Source organism: Ovis canadensis, chromosome 5, assembly GCF_042477335.2.
Source record: "Ovis canadensis isolate MfBH-ARS-UI-01 breed Bighorn chromosome 5, ARS-UI_OviCan_v2, whole genome shotgun sequence".
In the NCBI taxonomy this organism is placed as follows: domain Eukaryota; kingdom Metazoa; phylum Chordata; class Mammalia; order Artiodactyla; family Bovidae; genus Ovis; species Ovis canadensis.
In genome coordinates, this window is record NC_091249.1 from 87,774,734 (window position 1) to 87,782,631 (window position 7,898).

The following is a 7,898-nucleotide window of genomic DNA, read 5'->3' on the forward strand; positions in this document are numbered from 1 at the left end:
GGCTTCTATTCAGAGTTCAGTACAAATCCAGTTTTCAGATTTTCTGATTTTACTTGTGAAGTATTCTTTCCCTAGATTATAATCTTATTTCGTTGGACAAAAACTATTTCTAGTTTACTTAGAATTTGGGGTTTAGAGGGGATCAGGTCTGGGTGATTTGGTTAAAGCCTCAGTTCCTAAACCATGGTATGTTTTATTAGGAACTAGGGAAATTTTACTGCTACGACTGCTATGCTGGACCCACTGAAATAGAGTTTCTGAAACTGATGACCTGCTGATGTAGTTTTAAATGTTCTTCAGGTCCTTCTGAAGTAACCAGCCTGGGACTTGTATTTGGCAACCACTGAAGCATTCTGGGTTTGTTTTTTTTCCTTAGTTACACTTCGCTTCACATAGTACTCAATTCAGATTTTCACGTTAAAAATTTTTTTTCTTCTCTAGCTGGACCTGATCCTCTTTAAACCCCAAATTTTTCGTCAGTGGAAGAAATAAATGTAGTTCAAATCTGGCATGTTACTCTCTATATATGTTCATACTCTCAGCATCCCTTTTTTATTTAGATAGCAAAATACATATTTTACTACACTTATTTTGTGTGTGTGTGTGTTGCTTTTTCATTTAAAATACCTTGGAATTTATATAGTTACAAAGAATGTCCTTTTTCTCCCCTATTCAGTTTGAAATTTCAGTCTCAGAAAAGTTGCCATAATGCCACACAGAATGCCTGTAACTCTCTTTCCATATTCCCCAGCTCTCAGCATTTAGCCATATTTTTCCTGTCATTTATTCTTTCTTTCTTTCTTTCTTTCTTTTTAACATATGCACGCATGATGTGTTTTTTTCCTGGGCTATTTAAGAGTAAGTTGGAGTCATGATGCCCATTCACCTACTCAGGATATAAACTTAAGTGCGTTTTTTAAAGATAAGAATACATGTCCACATAACTATAATAGAAGCATTGAAGTCAAGAAGATAACATCAGTACGATGATCTCTAATCCATAGACCCTATTCACATTTCATCAGTTGTCCTAGTGATGTCCTTTCTAAGTCTATCCAATCCAGGATTATGCGTGGCATTTCTTACTTGCTTTAGCTTCAGTCTGGAATAGTTCTTTAGTTTTTTTTCCCCTTCATGAAGACTTGATATTTTTGACATCTCTACATAAAGAAATCAATGACTCACATCGATGCCTCCAGTTCTGGTGTTGCTCCACATGGTTTATTTAGCTTCTGTCTTCTCATAGGTACTTTCTTTGACAATGAGAAACATAGCTCCCATTAGTTTCAACATTCGATCAAGTCATTTATAAGAGCCATTCTTGGATCACACCAAGTCCCCTCCTGTTCCCCTCGCCACACAGGTCTCCATGAGCCAGTTGAGTATCCCTGACCCCTGGGCCATGGCCTTGATGCCAGTGACCGTGTGGGCCACTGCACCTGGTCGAGGACCTCGTCCCAGCCCAAGAGGCACCATCAGCGGCCCCCACAATCCAGTGTGTACCAGATTACCAAAGAGAGAGAACCAGGTAGTCTTGTGTGGCTGCATTTATTCCCTTTTATCAGTGACTGAATCAGTTTATTTAATCAGTTTCTTACTGATGTGCTTTTGAGTGTGTGGAGTCTTTATAGTCTTCTGCCTTTTCTTTTTATTGAAATGTGTTTGATTTACAGTGTTGTGTCAGTCTCTGCTGTACAGCAGGGTGACTTAGTTGTTTGTGTGGAATGTTATAGCAGGCTTTTGTGAGCCCAGTGCCCTAGTTTGTTACAGAACTCACAAAACATAACCTTTTGAAATGTAAACTGGACTTGGAGGCTTCAAATTTAATATGAGATGCTAAAACTTACCTAGGAAGAGTCAAACATTTGGGCTTGTTGAAGAGCAGGGAATAGTTTCTTTTTTCTTCTTACACTATCAGCCCCAGACTTTATGTGCTGAGTATGTAAGTCATTGGATAGTTGACCGAATAATGAGGGTTACTGACTACAGAACTCATCTTCTATAGTTATAATTTATGTTGAAACCGGCGGATGAGGATAGTGCAAGTCGCTCAGTTGTGTCTGACTCTTTGCGACCCCATGAACTATACAGTCCGTAGAATTCTCTGGGTCAGAATACTGGAATGGATAGCTTTTCCCTTCTCTAGCGGATCTTCCCAACCCCGGGATCAAACCCAAGTCTCCCGAATTGCAGGCGGATTCTTTACCAGCTGAGCCACAAGGGAAGCCCAGGAATACTGGAGTGGGTAACCTGTCCCTTCTCCAACAGATCTTCCTGACCCAGGAATTGGGTCTCTTGCATTGCAGGCAGATTCTTTACCAACTGAGCTATCAAGGAAGCCCGTGGACAAGGATGGATGATTGAAAAAGAAAAACAAAACTGCTATATGAGCTAAGACTGCATGAGATGGCACTTTTGTTTATCTGATGTATTTACATGTCTCTCAGCAGCATGAGGAAGAGTCATGTGCTTAGTCTGTTTTCTTCTCTATTAGAGAAGCTTAGCTTTGTTAAGCTGTCTGGTAATCCTTGGCTGTCTGATCATGATTGAGAGTGAGACACTGAAAGGACAATTGGAACTGCTGAATATCTGTGTAGGAGGACTGTCACGTGCATTGTAGGATGATTGATAGTACCTTTGACCTCACTAGACACCAGCCACACCCGGGTAATCAAAAATGCTTCCAGACATCAGCAGTGTTCTTTGGGAGTAAGGTCATCCCAGAGGAGAACAACTATTCTAGGACCATGTGAGTGCTTCCAATTGTTAGATGGGGGTGGGGGTGTGGCTCCTATTTTCATTACTTTCAGGTTTTTCCTCTTGGGCAGGTCAGATTCCTCAGAAAAGGTTCTTCCAGTCCCCTGTTTGGAGGGCAAAGGCCTGGCTGCGAGTGGTCTGGTGACTAGTGAGAGAGAAGCCTGAGATCTGTACTGTTAAAGCATTTCAGGGGGAGTGTATCAAAGTGAAAGTTTGATCACAAAACATACGTTGCCAGAGGGAGCAGAGCACTAAACATCATTGTGATGCCTTTAACCTCCCTTGAGATGCTGAAGATAGAAAGGGTCAGAAGGTGATCAGTCTGGGGCGGGTGGTATCCACAGCATCCAGGGATTCCCATACCATCCTTTTCCTACTGGAGTTAATACAGCTTAGAGATTCCATAATTAGTAGCAGAGGATTGCTGTTAGAGCCAAGTTTGCCTTTTACATAACAGTCTTTTCTTAAGAGTGTGCAGTTCAGTAGACACCTAGACCCAAGATGCTGAAATCCTTGCTAGATTATGTTCGAGTTCCCACACAACTCAAAGTCCTGAAGTTAGCATTCCACTTTCATTATATTCACTTCTGACTCAAGTTGGATACCTCCATCCTCACCCATCCCATCTCACCTCTAGGACTCCACACCAGAAGTCATCGGTGTTAAGACTATCCAGAGGACAGACGTGCTGAAATCTGGAGGTGTTGGGAAGGGGATCTGGAAATCTAGTTTCGTGCGTTTTTCTCTACTGTCTTTGTCCCTTTCACCCAAGATTGGGAGCTCTGGTTCTGAGTCTTTGGAGGGTTTTCAGAGTAAATTGCTTTGGTTCTCAGCTCTTGCAACCATTGGCTGCATTTCAGCTCTGGGGGGTGGGGGGGATGGATGGGGGGTTGGTTAAATCCTTTACCATAGTTTCCTTGGTTTCCAGCTTCCAAAGTTTTGTTACTTTTGTTTCATTTTGTGTTTTTCCTGTCCTTGTTACCTTGTGTCTTTATATATTTAACTAGGGTTTTGGGAGGAAACAAAATTTCATACATGTATTCTATCTGCCATTTTAAAATGGAACATCATACTTTTGTTGATTTTATAGACTTAGATGGTGAATTTCCTCCTGACCATCTTTATGAGCTGAAGGCTCCTGGTTTTCCTTAATTCTATGTCTTCCATAACAGTTCTTGTGAACTTCTGCCTCACTTTTATTCTTTTATTTCTTTGGGAAAGTTAATACACTGGAACATAGTATCTTAGAAAAGGACATCCATCGGTTAATGCAAGTGAAAGCACCAAAGTAATCTTTTAATTTTGGCTATTAATATTGCCTGTACTCACCTGGAAAAAGTGATTTTTATTTTCCTATCATTTTGGAGTATCTTTTATTTGAAAAGATTTAAATATTCCTGGAGCTCCTGTGGACTTCTTATATTACAGGCTGCCAAGGCTAAGCTTTAAAATTGAGAACAATCAATTCTGCGATTCCTGCCAAGAGCAGTTCTTGAGAGATTATAAAGGGTTAGCATGGCATATTAACATTGTTGATCTAAAACAAAGCTAATAATTTTTATCCAATGCCCTGATATTCTTAAGTTAGTAATGTCAGCTTCCTAAAAGGACACTAGAGTCTTTTATATTTTCCATTTGTGAGATATAATTTAATTTTACTTAAGCCAGCAGTATTTCCATTGCACAGGGTGAAAGTGAAAGTGAAGTCATTCAGTTGTGTCCGACTCTTTGCGACCCCATGGACTGTAGCCTACCAGGCTCCTCCCTCCATGGGATTCTCCAGGCAAGAGTACTGGAGTGGGTTGCCATTTCCTTCTCTAGGGGATCTTCCCCACCCAGGGATCAAACCAGGTCTCCTTGATTCCAGGCAGACACTTTAGCCTCTGAGCCACCAGGGAAGTCCATAGTACGATAATACAAATCATATTAATCTCATGTTACAAAAATGATCTGGATACCAAAATAGAGTTCTATGCTTTAGACGGCATATTGTTTTTCTGGGCACTTTTAACAAACGACTACCAATATAGTGGCTTAAACAACTCAAATGTGTTATTTCATAATTGTGTAGTTAACTCTGATACAGGTCTGACTGGGCTGAAATCAAAGTGTCTCCAGACTTCATTCCTTTCCAGAGGCTCTGGAGAAGAATAAGTTTTCCTGCTCATTTGGGTTGCTTGTAAATTCAGTTTCTGGCATCTGTGGGAATGAAGTCCACATTTTGTTGCTAGTTATAAACTGAAGGGTTGTTCCCAACTTATAGAGGCCACCACTTTCCTTGGCTCCTGCCTCTTCCTTCTCTCTTCAAAGTCAGCTGCAGTGGGTTGAGTCCTCAGGTCGAATCTTTCTAACCCTTCTGTCTTACCTCTTGAACCACAGCTGGGAAAAGTTCTCCAATTTTAAGGATGCATCTGAGTAGATGGGGTATCTCCCAGTGATCCAGTACAATCTCCCCATCTCAAGGTCAGTAGCCTTCATCACATCTACAAAGTCTATAATGCCTTATAAGGTTCCAGGTGTCAAGGTGTGGACATCTGTAGGAACCATAATCTGCCAACCATGTATATTAGATAATAGTTCTGTAACTAAAAAATGGAATTATTTAGAATTGGCAGCTTGAAAACTCAAGGTAAAACGGTTGTAAAAAAGTGTTCCATCATTTCTTTAATTGTTAAGTGGTGGTTTGCAGAAACACAACCAGCTTTTGACAGTTTCTTCTCCTCCCCAAATTTGGTTATATTTTATTTAATCTTTGCTTAGGATTCTTCAGAATAAAAAGACTATGCTTTGGTCCATTTGTAAATAAGGACTGCATCTACCCCCACCCCCAAGGTGACAAGACATTGGAATGGGGCAGATAAAAATGGGGCACCTTCTTCCTTCCATTGCTGTTTAAATGGAAACCAAGTTAGAATAGAGATACTGAATAGCTTAAGAGGCAATAGTTGCCTTTCTTTGCTATCTCTTACACATAAACTTCAGCATGCGATCCTTAGGCAGACTGGCAATATTGTCTACTGTCTTTTATCATCCTCCAAAAAGCTGTTGATTATCTTGGAAGGGCTTCAAAAGCAATTAAGAAAATCCCTTATGTCAAGTTACATTTCAGACAGGACAAATTAGATGTATGGGGAAATGTCCTGATAAAGTACTCGAGAAATAATGAATCTTTGTACAGTTTGTAATTGTTCCTACAAAAAAATTTACAACTTGAATGAGGCTGTTAACCTGAGACTGGAAGCTCAGAGATGTGTTTTTTTTTTTCCTATTAAAAATGCAAATACCTCATGAAAATGAGCCCAGAGCATTTTTAAATGTCCAAACTGTAATTCAAAACATTATTTATTACATTTTTGTCCTGGCTTTTTACTGCATCAATAAGCTGCTTTATAAATGCTGATTTTTAAACCAGCAGCTCTGCAACAAAAAAATGGCCGATTGGACTCACTAATGTAGTGCGGGCCCTGAAGGGAGGCTTGGCTCCAAAATTAAGTGTGAGGGTCAGCATCAGTGCCACAAGAGAATAGGGGTGGATGGTGACTGAAGGCATTGATTTGTTTGAGTGTTCATGAGATTATTGTATTTGGTTTCAACTTTATGCATTAAAGGTAGGTGATCTTCAATCTGCATAACCCCATCCCTGTGGCTACAGAGTAGTACATGCTCCTGGGATGGCTCATCATGAGTTGGTGAGGACAGAGGTTGTTGGGTTGGGTGCTGGAGGCTGGGGATACTCTGTCAAAAATAGGGATCATCCAGATAGAACACTTTATAATCACAATGCTGGGAAATTCAAATACAATTTCCTTCCCTCATGAATTGCTCTTCCCCACTGAGTAAAGTGATTTTCTTCCAGGCTACTTGGATTTTCTCTCTCCTTTCCTAACTTTTGAAGTATGGGTGTACCTGCTGCCAATTTTCCTCCTGTGATAAACATTAGCAAGTGGGAAGTTATTAGAGGATTGTTATACAATATTCATAGACCACTTTTATTTGCAAAAGCATTTGAAGATTTCTTAAATATGAACCATTTCCAAATAATCTTGGGCTCATTTTTCATCTGCTTGATCCAAATCCCATGGAAGCAAACCAATCATGAAGCTCTGCAAAAAGTCATTGGAAGCCCCAGGCTCAGAACCCAGCTGTGGAGCATGAACTATTAGGTTTTGTGTTGCTGGAAGCTGTGAGTAGCTGAACCATGGGGACTGAAGCTCATTTAGAAATCCAAGTTGGTGCTTTGTTTTCAGAAGGCTTTGCCTGAGCTGAGGAAGGTAGACTAAACTTCTCATTCATTTCAGTTCAGTTCAGTCACTCAGTTGTGTCCGACTTTGCGACCCCATGAATCGCAGCACGCCAGGCTTCCCTGTCCATCACCAACTCCAGGAGTTCACTCAGACTCACGTCCATCGAGTTGGTGATGCCATGCAGCCATCTCATCCTCTGTCGTCCCCTTCTCCTCCTGCCCCCAATCCCTCCCAGCATCAGAGTCTTTTCCAATGAGTCAACTCTTCACATGAGGTGGCCAAAGTACTGGAGTTTCAGCTTTAGCATCATTCCTTCCAAAGAAATCCCAGGACTGATCTTCAGAATGGACTAGTTGGATCTCCTTACAGTCCAAGGGACTCTCAAGAGTCTTCTCCAACACCACAGTTCAAAAGCATCAATTCTTCAGTACTCGGCCTACTCCACAGTCCAACTCTCACATCCATACATGACCACAGGGAAAACCATAGCCTTGACTAGACAGACCTTTGTTGGCAAAGTAATGTCTCTGCTCTTCAATATGCTATCTAGGTTGGTCATCACTTTCCTTCCAAGGAGCAAGCATCTTTTAATTTCATGGCTGTGATTTTTGGAGCCCCCCAAAATAAAGGCTGACACTGTTTCCACTGTTTCCCCATCTATTTCCCATGAAGTGATAGGACCAGATGCCATGATCTTTGTTTTCTGAATGTTGAGCTTTAAGCCTACTTCTTCACTTACCTCTTTCACTTTCATCAAGAAGCTTTTTATTTCCTCTTCACTTTCTGCCATAAGGGTGGTGTCATCTGCATATCTGAGGTTATTGATGTTTCTCCTGGCAATCTTGATTCCAGCTTGTGCTTCCTCCAGCCCAGTGTTTCACATGATGTACTCTGCAT